This window comes from Ovis aries, chromosome 16 (assembly GCF_016772045.2).
Source record: "Ovis aries strain OAR_USU_Benz2616 breed Rambouillet chromosome 16, ARS-UI_Ramb_v3.0, whole genome shotgun sequence".
NCBI lineage: Eukaryota > Metazoa > Chordata > Mammalia > Artiodactyla > Bovidae > Ovis > Ovis aries.
The window spans coordinates 35,844,815-35,859,593 of NC_056069.1; positions in this window are offsets into that span (position 1 = coordinate 35,844,815).

The window sequence follows — 14,779 nt, forward strand, 5'->3', positions numbered from 1 at the left end:
ATGAATATTTAGGGTTGGTTTACTTTAGGATTGACTGGTTTGATCTCCTTGCTATCCAAAGGACTCTCAAGAGTCTTCTCTAGCACCACAGTTTGAAAGCATCAGTTCTTTAGCACTCAGTCTTCTTTATGGTCCAACTCTCACATCCATACCTGACTACTGGAAAAACCATAGCTTTGACTAGATGGACCTTTGTTGGCAAAGTGATGTCTCTGCTTTTAATATGCTGTCTAGTTTGTCATAAGTTTTCTTCCAAGGATCAAATGTCTTTTAATTTCATAGCTGCAGTCGCCTTTGACTGTGGCCCTGGGTGCTTTTCAAAAGGAAGTTCTACCTGTTGCTTCCCAGGTGGGAACAGTTTTTCTGCTTGCTTCAGCTTGCTTCAACTTTTCCACACCTTTTTTGACCCAATGGCTTCTCTTCTTTTTGCCAGTAATTTCCACAAACTATGGTCTTATTCTGGAAAGGAGCAAAATTCATCTATAATATATAAATTGATCTTATAAAAAAGATAGTTTCCTTTTTATGTTTAATTATTATTTTAAAATTTTATCTTAGAATCATAATCATTTATTTCACTCAACTATATACCAGTATAAATTGTAATGATAAATCAATCTAGAATATTGATTAACATGTAGAGTCTTATGGGTGCAGGGAATTTTATCTTTTTTCAGTATTGAAGTAATAATAGCATAAAGATTGAATCTAGAAAATTTAATATGTAAAACTTTAAATTATGTGCATATTTATTGCCAAGAATTATGATACAGTAATCAATAAAATATTTCTAAGCTTAAAAGTATATTGTACTAAAGCAAGATTCTGCGGGTAACACAGATGGAAATGTGAGTGCAAGGAACATAAATGATGGAAAATTTCTGACTGTTAAAAAAGAGCTTGTTCATGTGTTTTTCAAATAGATGAAGGTAGATATTTCATGCATTTAATTGAGTGATTTAACAATTTTAAAAGTCAGTGTGCCAGAAGTTATACATTTCTCAATTATATAAACTTGCCATAAAAATGTTATATTGTTAACTTAAAAATGTGTGAGGATATATATTTTTTCCAAGAATGTTAAGAGTTCCCAGAACAAAGTATTTCATAGATCTCTGGCCTGAGAGGTGGGAGAAAAATGCAGATAGGGAAGGGGGTGGTGGAGAGGTGCCAGTCCATGCTGCCATTTTGCCAGGAGATGGGGTTGCAGCCCGTGACACCTCTGAGCTGACTCTGCTTTGCTCTCAGGATGTCTTGTCTGCTTTCTGAGAGGGTATGAAACTCATGGACCTGGGCTGGAACAGTTCATTCTCCAGAGTGCTTGCTCAGATGAGACTGGGCGTGACAATGGACTCTGCTTGTGGATTCTGACTGTAAGTGTGCCCCCGCCCCCAGTCATCCCGTACTGCTCACAATCCTACCGAAGAATGGGAGTGGGGTATGGGAGTGGGTATGGGAGTGGGGGGGCGGGTAATAGACTTACTGGGATGCTGCCATCTCGGTGAAGCTGCCATTTAGCTGAAAAGATGTGGGTGATGGAATGGTTGGGAGAACATGGGTTATTCTGTTAGCCATCAGGGCCTTGGGCCTTGACTCTGAGAACTTGGGCTCCTCCAAGCTTGGGCTCCCAGGCGCAGATGGACCTCTCAGCATTCCTGTCGGTGGTGATGGCTTACCCCTCTCCTGGCCTCATCTACACTCTGTCGGTGCTGCCTGCTCTGCATGTTTCATCCGACTCTCCTGTACCTCCCTGGAATCTTGCCGCTCGTGTAGGATGTTCGCCATAAAGGCTGTTTGGGCAGAAGGATTCTCTGGGTCTAAGGAAAAGCCAGTCCCGTAGAAGTCTGTTTCCCAGTGGCTCCAGAAGTTTCTTTCTCTGGGGCACCCCGTTGTCCTAAGGACTGGCTGTGTCTGGGAGTGTGGACCCTGATCCTGGTCTGGCAGGAACAGGCAGGAACAGGGTGGTTGGGAGGGATGGTCTGAGGCCAGCTAGGATGCCCTGGAGGTTCTTCAGGCAGCCCAAGCCATGGGGTCCCCACAGCTCTGAAGGCCACAGAGAAAGCAGGAGAGTGTGAAGAGGCATCTCCAGGTTGAAGTTAAAATAGTAACCATCCCAATCTGCCCTTTGCTTAATGAAATGCAAAGTTGCCTTTATGATGAAAGGGTCTCCCTGTACTAGGGCTTTTAGGTCAGTGGACCTCAGGGTGGGCTGTGAGGTTCATGCTGCTGCTGCTGCTAAGTCACTTCAGTCGTGTCCAACTCTGTGTGACCCCATAGACAGCAGCCCACCAGGCTCCCCTGTCCCTGGGATTCTCCAGGCAAGAACACTGGAGTGGGTTGCCATTTCCTTCTCCAATGCATGAAAGTGAAAAGGGAAAGGGAAGCCGCTCAGTCGTGTTCGACTCTTCATGATGATCCATGAGGTCAAAACTATTCCCATAATGACATTTTTTAAAATCTTCATTCTCTCATGAGTGTGTAATGGAGGCAAATGTTCTCCTCAACCCTCTTAGGGTCCCTGGTTGAATCTGAAAATTAAACTGACAAAGACAGGTTAAGAGGGGGAAAGCATACACAATCCCTTGAATTTTTACATGTACATGGGAGCCTTCACAAGAGACTAAAGACCTGAAGTGCCAGAGCAGAAAGCTTTTATCCCTTTCAGACAAAAAAAACAGTACATCTGTGAAGAATTGACAAGACTGAGAAGTTTGGGCTAAATATAAGATTAGTAAAGAAATGACTAGAAAGATAAGGGTTAGTTTAATAAGGTTTATTTGTAGATTCCTCTGGTCCCATTACTGGACTGATAAGAGTCCATCTCCAGTAAAAGAAGAAACTGTTTCCTGCCTTTAGGCTGATGGCAGTGGGTGGAAGCTTTTTCTATGTTTACTGCTTCTTAATTGCCTTCAGCTCAAGATAAATATTATGTCAAAGAGGCATGTTTTAGAATGACACTCTGGTTTCCTTCAAGTGTACCAAGGAATTATCCAGAGGCTCCATGACACATCATGACATCTTTGCCTGATGAAAAGTAGAATGTGTGCTTTTGTGTTCTGATGTTTTAAAGGTTTCCCAGTTTTAATTTCTATTATAGTAAATGATATAATCTAACAGTTGTTACAAAAGCTTTGACATTTCTAATAATTTTTTAGAGCACTAAAAGGTCCTGAGACTAAAAGAATTGCCATCTTAGATCTTGTATTTCAGCGCTTATTATGTAGAGTTGGAGAGAAGAGAGAAGAGAAGTCGCTCAGTCGTGTCCGACTCTTTGCAACCACATGGACTGTAGCCCACCAGGCTCCTTGGTCCATGGGATTTTCCAAGCATGAATACTGGAGTGGGTTGCCATTTCCTTCTCCAGGGGGTCTTCTTGACCCAGGGATCGAACCCGGGTCTCCCACATTGTAGGCAGATGCTTTACTGTCCAAGCTATCAGGGAAGCCCAGGTCCCAAAGAGAGGAGATCATTTGCTGAGAACTCTATGTTTCTGGTCCCCTGGGGGATACAGCAGCAATAGGTGATCCAGTATACACCACAAATGAACTTATTAGAGAGCTGAGACATACACCCAAGTAGTTTTACAACGATTTAGAAGGCAAAGGCAAGATGAATATAAGATAATTGTTTAATTGCTTTAATGACTTTACAGCAGTTCCTGTGGGAAAGATATTATTTAGGGGGTTAGCTTTTTGTGCTTTTATTTCTTTAAGGTTTAATGCTGGCTTCCCTGGTGGCTCAGCCAGTAAGAATCTGCCTGCGGTGCAGGAGACCTGGGTTCAATCCCTGGGTCAGGAAGGTCCCCTAAAGAAGGGAATGGCTACCTACTCTAGTATTCTTGCCTGGGGAGTTCCATGTACAGAGGAACCTGGTGGGCTACAGTCCATGGGGCCGCAAAGAGTCAGACACGACTGAGCAACTAACACTTTCAATTTCACTAAAGTTTAACTTATCAAGCTACACACTTGAAACCCAAGTACATCTCTCAAATTCTGCTTATAAATAGATTAGGATTTATATATCTCAAAAATTTGAAAAATCACTTTTGAAGGTCTTAGATTAAATGTTGTATCATTTACAAATTCGGCTAAACTACTTTAAATGTGTTCAACTGCACATACAAATTGAATACATTTGGTTTCCTTTTTAAGTAATTCAGTTGCCTGATTTACCAAAACATCCCAAGTACGCAAATAACCTCTTAAAGAATTAATAAGTCACAGTCTTATAAGTGTGATGAAGCTTAAGGTTTCTTGGATATTTCAATACTGTATAAAACAGTACAATAGCTACCTAAAATCAAAAATGTGAATTAGTTACACTGTTAACATTTTAAACTGACATTTCAGCACTGGCTTATTTATAACTCAGGTCGGCCAAATTACCCCAAATGTTAACATATCTAAAATACCAAATAAAATATCATACCCTAACACACACTGTTAATACCGTTGTTTGGTATTTTTAGTATTCTTACATCAATTTTAACTCTTCCTAAATTAAAATAGGGAATAATTTAGACCATCCTGCCGTGTTCTAGGAATTATCTTCTTCTGGAATTTTAGGGTTGTCTGTCTCAGCTTGCTGGAGGTTACACAGTCATCAGCAGTTTTGGCCCAGATACTGACCAGACACTTCTCTGTTGTCCTCATGTCCCCAGGCATGGCTGTTCCATTCAAGCCAGATAGTAACTAATTCTGCTGCTACCCAAGGAAAATGTTAACTTACACTTAAACCTGTCATTTGATTGGGTTTTGTTTTTGGGGGGCAGGGATCTTAAACTACTGTAGAAAGTAGTTTTGTGTCAAACATAAAACACCCTGGAATTGAGAGAACACTGCACTATTTGATCTCTTCTTCTATTTTGGGAACCTCACAGTTCTTAGGACTGTGAAGACTGATGTGTGTTCTCCTGGGGACAGTGAGTCATTTCCATGAGTGACATATGAACAGTACTACTTCTACTTTAGAATCACATTTTGGGAGGAGATCCTGGCCTTGAAGGCATTTAGAGCTGTGCTTTTTTTTCCCTCTTAACTCTATCATGAGCTTCTTAAGGGGTTAGATTTTGTCAAATAAACCTCTTGAAACCCTTCCTAGAACCCAGCACAAGATGCGATTGTTATGAGATTAACAAATGTTTGAGGAACTAAATAGGAAATGTGATGGAAAGGTAGGATTAGGTGGAAAACTGATGTAGATGTAAAATTGATTGACTGGAGACAGAATAAAGGTTAGCTTTTGAAAAAGTTTAGCAGCAAAGGATATACATAAATGGGAAGGTGAGGTGGAAGCAAGAGTACTGTGGTTGATGGGAATAAGTGAGTTTCAAGAAGTGTAGGAATAGCAAGCATATTTATGGAGTAATTACTATGTTCCAGGCTCTATCTTAAATGTTTTCTGTGTATTAAATAATGCGTTTGATCCTCCAATATCGCTCTGAGGTAGATATCATAATTGTTGTCATTTTCCAGAATGAGGAAACAGAGGCAGAGAGCTGAAGTCATTTACTCTGATCCGGTATGTGTGATCATTTACTTTAACATTTCAGCACAACCGTCAGTATGTTGTTTGTATGTGCAATTTGGGCTTCTCTAGTGGCTCAGACAGTAAAGAATCTGCCTGCAATGCAGGGGACCTGGGTTTGATCCTTGGATCGGGAAGATCCCCTGGAGAAGGGAATGGCTACCCACTCCAGTATTCTTGCCTGGAGAACCTCAGTCCATGGACAGAGGAGCCTGGCAGGCTGCAGTCTTTGGAGTCACAAAGAGTTGAAGTCTGCTAATCAGTAATTCATGTCCCAGAGGTGGTCATGTTCCCGAAACCCCTCTCCCCAGTCTTTGCCGGGTGGTTAGGCTGTCCCTCAGAGTAGAAAATGGCAATCTGCTCTAGTATTATCACCTGGATAATTCCATGGACTGAGGAACCTGATGGGCTACAGTTGATGGGGTCACAAAGAGTCTGACACAACTGAGCACATAAAACATATGCTGTCCAAGTATTATTGTTCCATCTAACTTGAAAAATTGGAGTATAGTTGAATTACAATGTTGTGTTAGTTTCTGGTGTACAACTACTATATGTGTGTGTGTATATATATATATATTCTTTTCTATTATGCTCCATGGATCAAGGTAAATTGGAAGTGGTCAAACAGGAGATGATAAGAGTGGACACTGGCATTTTAGGGATAAGTGAACTAACAGACAGAAGTGGGCAAATTTAATTCAGATGACCATTATATCTACTATTGTTGGCAAGAATCCCTTAGAAAAAAAATGGAGTAGCCCTCACAGTCAACAAAAGAGTCTGAAATGCAGTCCTTGGGTGCAATCTCAAAAACGACAGAATGATTTTGGTTCATTTCTAAGGCAAACTATTCAATATCACAGTAATCCAAGTCTATGCCCCAACCAGTAATGCTGAAGTTGAATGATTCTATGAAGACCTACAAGATCTTCTAGAACTAACACCCAAAAAAGATGCCATTTTCATCATAGGGAACTGGAATGCAAAAGTAGGAAGTCAAGAGACATCTCAAGTAACAGACAAGTTTGGCCTTGGAGTACAAAATGAAGCAGGGAAAAGGCTAACAGAGTTTTGCCAAAAGAACACACTGGTCATAGCAAACACCCTCTTCCAACAATACAAGAAACAACTAGACATATGGACATCACCAGATGGTCAACACCGAAATCAGATTGATTATAGTCTTTGCAGCCAAAGATGGAGAAGCTCTATACAGTGAGCAAAAGCAAGACCAGAGTTGACTGTGGCTCACATCGTGAACTCCTTATTGCAAAATTCAGACCTAAATTGAAGAACGTAGAGAAAACCACTAGGCTATTCAGGTATGACCTAAATAAAATCTCTTACGATTATACAGTGTAAGTCACAAATAGATTCAAGGGATTAACTGTGATAGAGTGCCTGAAGAACTATGGACAGAGATTCGTAACCTTGTACAGGAGGCAGTGATCAACACCATCCCCAAGAAAAAGAAATACAAAAAGGTAAAATGGTTCTCTAAGGAGGACTTACAAATAGCTATGAAAAGAAGAGATGTGGAAGGGAAAAGAGAAAAGGAAAGATATAGCCATCTAAATGCAGAGTTCCAAAGAATAGCAAGGAGAGATAAGAAAGCCTTCCTAAGTGAACAATGCAAAGAAATAGAGGAAAACCATAGAATGGGAAGAACTAGAAATATCTTCAAGAAAATTAGAGATACCAAGGGAACATTTCATGCAAAGATAGTAAAATAAAGGACAGAAACGGTATAGACCTAACAGAAGCAGAAGAAGAGGTTGCAAGAATACACAGAACTATACAAAAAAGATCATAATGACCTGAATAACCATGATGGTGTGATCACTCACCTAGAGCCAGACATCCTGGAGTGTGAAGTCAAATGGGCCTTAGAAAGTATCCTTATGATCAAAGCTAGTGGAGGTGATGGAATTCCAGCTGAGCTACTTCAAATCTTAAAAGATGATGCTATTAAAGTGCTGTACTCAATTTGCCAACAAATTTGGAAAACTTCAGCAGTGGCCACAGGACTGGAAAAGGTCAGTTTTCATTCCAGTCCCAAAGAGGAGCAACGCCAAAGAATATTCAAACTACCTCATAATTGAACTCATTTCACATGCTAGCAAGGTAATGCTCAAAATCCTCCAAGATAGGCTTCAACAGTATGTGAAATGTGAACTTCCAGATGTTCAAGCTGGGTTTATAAAAGGCAGAGGAACCAGAGGTCAAATTGCCAACATCCGTTGAATTATAGAAAAAGCAAGAGAATCCCAGAAAAACATCTACTTCTGCTTCATTGACTGCGCTAAAGCCTTTGACAGTGTGGATCACAACAAACTGCGGAAAATTCTTAAAGAGATGGGAAACCAGACCGCCTTACCTTACTCCTAAGAAACCTGTATGCATGTCAGGAAGGAGTGTGGAGTATTGGAAAAGGAGTATGTCAAGGATGTATATTGTCACCCTGCTTATTTAACTTCTATGCAGAGTACATCATGGGAGATGCCAGGCTGGATGAAGCACAAACTGAAATCAAGATTGCTGGGAGAAATATCAATATCCTCAGATATGCAGATGACACCACCCTTATGGCAGAAAGTTAAGTGGAGCTAAACAGCCTCTTGATGAAAGCAAAAGAGGAGAGTGAAAAAGCTGGCTTAAAATTCAACATTCAGAAAACTAAGATCATGGCATCTGGCCCCATCACATCATGGCAAATAGATGGGGAAACAATGGAAACAGTGAGAGACTTTATTTTCTTGTGCTCCAGAATCACTGTGGCTGGTGACTACAGCCATGAGATTAAAAGATACTTGCTCCTTGGAAGAAAAGCTGTGACACACCTAAACAGCATATTAAAAAGCAGAGACATTACTTTACCAACAAAGGTCTATCTCATCAAAGCTCGTTTTTCCAGTAGTCATATATGGATATGAGAGTTGGGCCATAAAAAAGGCTGAGTGCCTTTGTATAGTTGATGCTTTCAAACTGTGGTCCTGGAGAAGACTCTTGAGAGTCTCTTGGATTGCAGGGAGATCAAACCAGTCATTCCTAAAGGAGTGAGTGAGTGAGTGAAATAGCTCAGTCATGTCCAACTCTTAGCGACCCCATGGACTGTAGCCCACCAGGCTCCTCCATCGATGGGATTTTCCAGGCAAGAGTACTGGAGTGGGGTGCCATTGCCTTCTCCAATTCCTAAAGGAAATCAACCCTAAATATTCTTTGGAAGTACTTTAGCTGAAGCTGAAGCTCAATACTTTGGCCACCTGATATGAATATCTGACTCATTGGAAAAGACCCTGATTCTGGGAAAGATTGAAAGCAGGAGGAGAAGGGGATGGCAGAGGATGAGATGTTTGGATGGCATCACCAACTCAATGGACATGTGTTTGAGCAAACTTATGAAGGACAGGGAAGCCTGGTGTGCTGCAGTCCATGGGGTGACAAAGAGTTGGACATGACTGAGTGCCTGAACAACAACAACAGTAGGGTACTGAGTATAGTTCTCTGTGCTATACAGTAGGTGCTTATTGTATATCTATTTTATATGTAACAGTGTGTATCTGCTAATCCCAAACTCCTAATTCATTCCTCCCCATCTTCTTTCCTCTTTGATAACCATAGTTTTTATTCTGTCTTGAGTCTATTTCATAAATATATTGATTTGTATAATATTTTAGATTTCACATGTAAGTGATATCATATGGCATCTGTCTTTGTCTGACTTAACTTCACTTAGTATGATAATGTCTAGTCCACCCATGTTGCTGCAAATGACATTATTTCATCATTTTTTATGGCTAAGTAAGTATTCCACTGTGTATATATACCACATCTTTATTCATCTGTCAATGGACACTTTAGTTGCTTACATGTCTTGGCTGTTGTAAATAGTGTTGCAATGAACGCTGGAGTACATGTGTCTTAGAGGTTTGTCTGGATATATGCCCAGGAGTAAGATTGCTGGATCATATGGCTACTCTATTTTTAGTGATCTGAGGAACCTCCATACTATTTTTCCATAGTGTCTGTACTAGTTTACACTGTTTCCCACCAACAGTGTATGAGGATTCTCTTTTCTCCACCCTTTAAAGTAACTCCTTTTTGAAGGGTCCTATTGGAGTGTTTGAGGATGGAGCCAAGCCAAATCAAGCTTATATGATCAGATCATGGGTGACAGTTCTGTGCATGCTTGCTGATAAACGTTGGCACTTGTTTCAGAGTTTGATCTCAGATTGGCCACCACGGTGACAGGCGCTGTTAGTGAGGTTGCTGGGGACTGCTCTAATACTGATCTCCAGAGGGTGCTATTATCTGCCAGAAACCCTGACAGTTGCTGAGCTACCCCAATGGTGGGATCATCCTGCAGCTGCCCTATGTCACAAGGCTGGTTGGGGGCAGCACAGGTGCTCAGCCCAGGCTTCCAGCTCCCAAATCCACAGGCCACACTGCCACTCTGTGAGAGGAGACTGAACATAAGCTAGTGGGGTTTTAGTAGAGGGCCCGGGTGTTTAAGCAAAGAGTGTAGCTAGAGACAGTAGTGTTTGAGAAAAAAGATTCCGTGGAGTCAGGAAGAGAGGAGACAGTGGTGTGAAGACAATGGGTGCCTCTCTGAGTAAGTTTAGAGGCAGAGGAAGTGAGCAGGTTCCGCCTGAGGCGTTGTATTTCCTTGGTGAACCAAGAGTCAAGGTTAAAAGAAAGGGGGTGGGGTCCCTAGTGGGGAGACAAAGCCTCTTCTGTGCCTCCGGTTAGTGTTCTCCTGTGAAGCGGGAAGGCCCAGACCCAGGAGTGGAGTTTCTCTGAAGGGAAGCCTACCGATCGTGGCCCTAGGGCCGAGCCAGGGCACCTGTCCCCACCGCAGTGCCTACTGAGATGTCAAAGTCATCCAGTGGGAGGCCTGGGGTACACGCCTGTCCTAAAGATCAGCGATCAGAGGAGCAAAGTCCAGCATAAAGGGCCAAGCATCCAGAGACACTGGCTCCGCAGGACTCAGCCAGGCTGGAAGCAGGGGGCGAGGGGGAGGGTTTGATGGCGCAATTTGCTGTCCCTTCCTCAAGCGCATGGGCGAGTTCAGGATGTTCGTGATGAATTTTAAGTTTCCCCGAGGACAGTCAGTTCTGGAGAAATGGAATGACTCTGTCTTTTGTTCTTCTGCAAAAGCTGATGAATAATTCAAGGCAGTGGTAGGGAAGTGGGCTCGGAGCAGGGACATCCTGGTGCGTTGCCATGGAACTGAGCTCTCACAGGAAGTGACCCGCTTGGTCTTGTATGCTCCTGGGCGTCTCTGGACCTCACCTGGCACGGCTCCCCTGGAACCATGGTCCGAGGACTAGGAGCTTCCAAACCCAGCAGAGACAAGCAGTTGTGTAGAGGCCAGCCCACTCCCTCTAAGACCTCCACTCTGTACTGAGATAAAGAGCTTGCCCATGTCCGTGGGCTTCCTTCTCCACCCACTGGAGACAAGTTCTTTCCTCAGGTTGAAACTGCTTTGTAAGCAGCCCCTCCCCATGGACTCACCTTCGATCTAGACTTGCTGATTCTCATTCAAAGGAATGAGCTGTCTGTCCCCAAATTCCTCAGATGCCCACCACCTCCTGCTGTAAGTAAATTTATACACAGGCAAATCAGACACCTCGGTCTGAGAAATCATAATAAAACCATCTGGCCTCCAAATTCAGCTGTCAGTGTTTTATTGTTGTATCTTCCAACACTAAGAAAATATCTTTGTGGCACGTTAAATGCACAAAACATTACGTTGCTTCTCTTGTAAGAGCGGCTGTGCAAAGGTCTGGGCACCGAACCCCAGTACCCAACAGAAGGCCTGGCTCCTGCTCTCTGAAGACCTCTCTCCACTCTCCTCACTGTGGAGAAAACTGTCTAAGGCAGCCACCCGTGAAGTTAGAGAAAAGGCTGGCTGTTCAGTATAATCATACTTTGTTCAGAGTGTAAAGATTTCATATAGTTTTCAATACACAATCATGTATGGATGTGAGAGCTGGACTATAAAGAAAGCTGAGCGCTGAAGAATTGGTGCTTTTGAACTGTGGTGTTGGAGAAGACTCTTGAGAGTCCCTTGGACTGCAAGGAGATCAACCAGTCCATCCTAAAGGAAATCAGTCCTGAATGTTCACTGGAAGGACTGATGCTGAAGCTGAAACTCCAATACTTTGGCCACCTGATGTGAAGAGCTGACTCATTTGAAAAGACCCTGATGCTGGGAAAGATAGAAGGCAGGAGAAGGGGACGACAGAGGATGAGGTGGTTGGATGGCATCACTGACTCAATGGACATGAGTTTGAGTAAGCTCTGGGAGTTGGTGATAGACAGGGAGGCCTGCGTGCTACAGTCCATGGGGTCGCAAAGAGTTGGACACAACTGAGTGACTGAACTGATACAGTATTTATAGCAAGTCACCATAGAATAATATTAATATATTATGGCCACAGTTTCTGAGGTGATACTAGTGGTAAAAAAAAAAAAAAAAAAAAAAAGCCTGCCTGCCGATCCAGGAGACGTAGCAGATACAGGTTCAATTCCTAGGTCGGGAAGATCCCCTGAGGGAGGGTATAGCAACCCACTCCAGTATTCTTGACTGGAGAATCCCATGGACAAAGGAGCCAGGTGGGCTATAGTCCACGGGGTCGCAGAGTCAGACATGACTGAAGTGACTTAATACACCCACACTTTATAGCCACAGTCATAAACTAATTTGAAAATATTGGCAGCCACATCAAGGTTTTGCATGGGACAAGGGAAGTGATGTTGATCTCAGTAAACTCACCATTCATCTTCAGCAGTATTCCCCTCAAAGACAGAGTAAGGCAACAGTTGCGCAGCTGCAAGCTGTGCTCAGCACATTAGCTCCCCGGTGACTTAGAGTCATTGACTCCCTGGAGTCAGGGCGGCCTGATAATGTTTGGTTACCCAGGGAAAACTGAGCATCTTATTCCATTAAAATAGATGAACTCACTTTTTTTTTTTTAAGTAGTGCTCTCTTTTCCCACAACATGTATCTGGGACCTGAGGGTAGGGTGAATGATATGAGAGAGGGAGAGGATTGGGAAGCGGGAAGTGTTGGGACGAAGAGTTATGATTTATAAAGACAGAGCATTAAGCATCATTTATTAATTCATGAGCGTCCCTTGGACTGCAAGGAGATCAAACCAGTCAATCCTAAAAGAAATCAACTCTGAATATTCATTGGAAGGACTAATGCTGAAGCTGAAGCTCCAATACTTTGGCCACGAGATGTGAAGAACTGACTCATTGGGAAAGACCTTGATCCTGGGAAAGCGTGAGGGCAGGAGGAAAAGAGAGTGTTAGAGGATGAGATGGTTGGATGGCATCATCGACTCAATGGAGATGAGTCTGAGCAAGCCAGGAGACAGTGAGTTAGAAAAGCCTGGCATGCTGCAGTCCATGGGGTTGCAAAGAGTTGGACATGACTGAGCGGCTGAACAACAACAAGATTAAGAAGCCAAGACTGAGCCCCCACAGAACTGCTAGGATTTAGGCATGAGATAAACCAAGACTACAATAACAATGATAAGAGAACAGTTTCTGTGACTAAAGCTGCTCTGGTCTGAGTGCCTGTGTCCCTTCCAAATTCATACGTTGTAACTTAACTCTCCAGGTGATGGTATTAGGAGGCAAGGGGGCTGTTGGGAGATGATTAATACATGAGGTCAGAGCTCTCGTGATTGGAATTAGTGCCCTTGAAAAAGAGACCTCAGGGTGCTCCCTCATCCCTCCCTGTATGTGGGGACACAGAAAGGAAACAGCCATCAGTAGGGGCTAACTCTCCCTAGACACCAAATCTGCCAGTGCTCTGATTATGGGCTCTCCAGCCTCCAGAACCATGAGAAATTAATTTCTGTTGTTTATAAACCACCCAGTTTATGGCACTTCTTTTTTTCATGGTACTTTTGTTATAGCAGCCTGATTAGACCAAGACACAAGTTTTTATATTTTGGGGGAGATGTGTAATCTGGTGAGGAAGAACCACATATACCCAATTGACTATTAAAAAAAAAACAAACAGGAGAATGTAACCAATATTATAAGAAAAAAATAATGAACTGTGGAATTGCACAGGAGGGAGACGTAAATTCTGAAATTGAAGGCAGATGGTAGGATAGTGTTCCTGGAGAACACACAGGTTGGCAGCCCCCGGCACACTGAACCTCCATGCCAATTGACAGTAACGTAGCCGTGACTCTCACCCCTCAGCTGACCACGCAGGGTGCTGTTGGATGTATCTGCGTGGCTGTTCTCAACCCCCATTTCACCCCCTTTCTTTTTGGAGATGTTGGAAGGCTGGAAATGACCCTTCCAAGGTTTCTTAGGAGACAGAAGCCCTCTCACGTAGATTGGAAGGCAGACATGAGCAGAGGCTGTGTGCTGTGGTGGTGTCCACCAGTCAACTCCAAGCAATCTGAGTGTTGCAACCTGTCCTCCAGGGTCCGGCTTCATGCGCTGAGGCAGTTGGAGCCACAGTGGTGGGCATTGCAATAGCAGCAGCAGCGGTGGCCTGTTCTCTGGATGCTACCAGTGATTTCAACTCGAAAACCCAAGTCCACTGGCAGCCTCCTGACTTCTCCTGCAGTGCTTTCAAAAGGAAATGCCTAGATTACTTTCTGTGTCCTGCTCTGAACCCTGAGAAAGAGAGATACCTTGAACAACCAATAAACAAGTTGTACAGATAAAGAGTAATCCAGAAAAAGTGACAGCTGACTTAAGTGTGGCCACATTCACTGCATCAGCCCTTTGTTAGCCACCTACAAATTGGCCTCTATTCCACCACTCCACATCCTCTAGTTGATCTCCAGTGACCCCATCCTTGCAGAGATTCACTGTAGTGGCAGCTCTGTTCGTTTGTCGCCTCTCGTGGCTACCCACTCCAGTATTCTTGCCTGGAGAATCCCATAGACAGAGGAGGCTGGCAGGCTACAGTCCGTACGGTTGCAAAGAGTTGGACATGACTGAACAACTAATTTTTTTTTCCCTTCCTCGACCCTGTGTCCTTTTGCATTTGCTCTTTCCACAACTGTTCCTTCTTTCTCTTTTCCTCTGAATTCTCTTTTCTGCTGCTCCTATCATTGCATATGCGCTTGGTCCTTCGTGCTTCTATCTTGGTGCTCTCTCCCTTGGGAATATATATTCATTCTTTTGTCACTTCCTGGGGATCAAGTATGTGCCAAGTGCTCTGGCCAATGTAAAGATGAGTGGCAAGACTCAGGCTCAAGGAACTTTC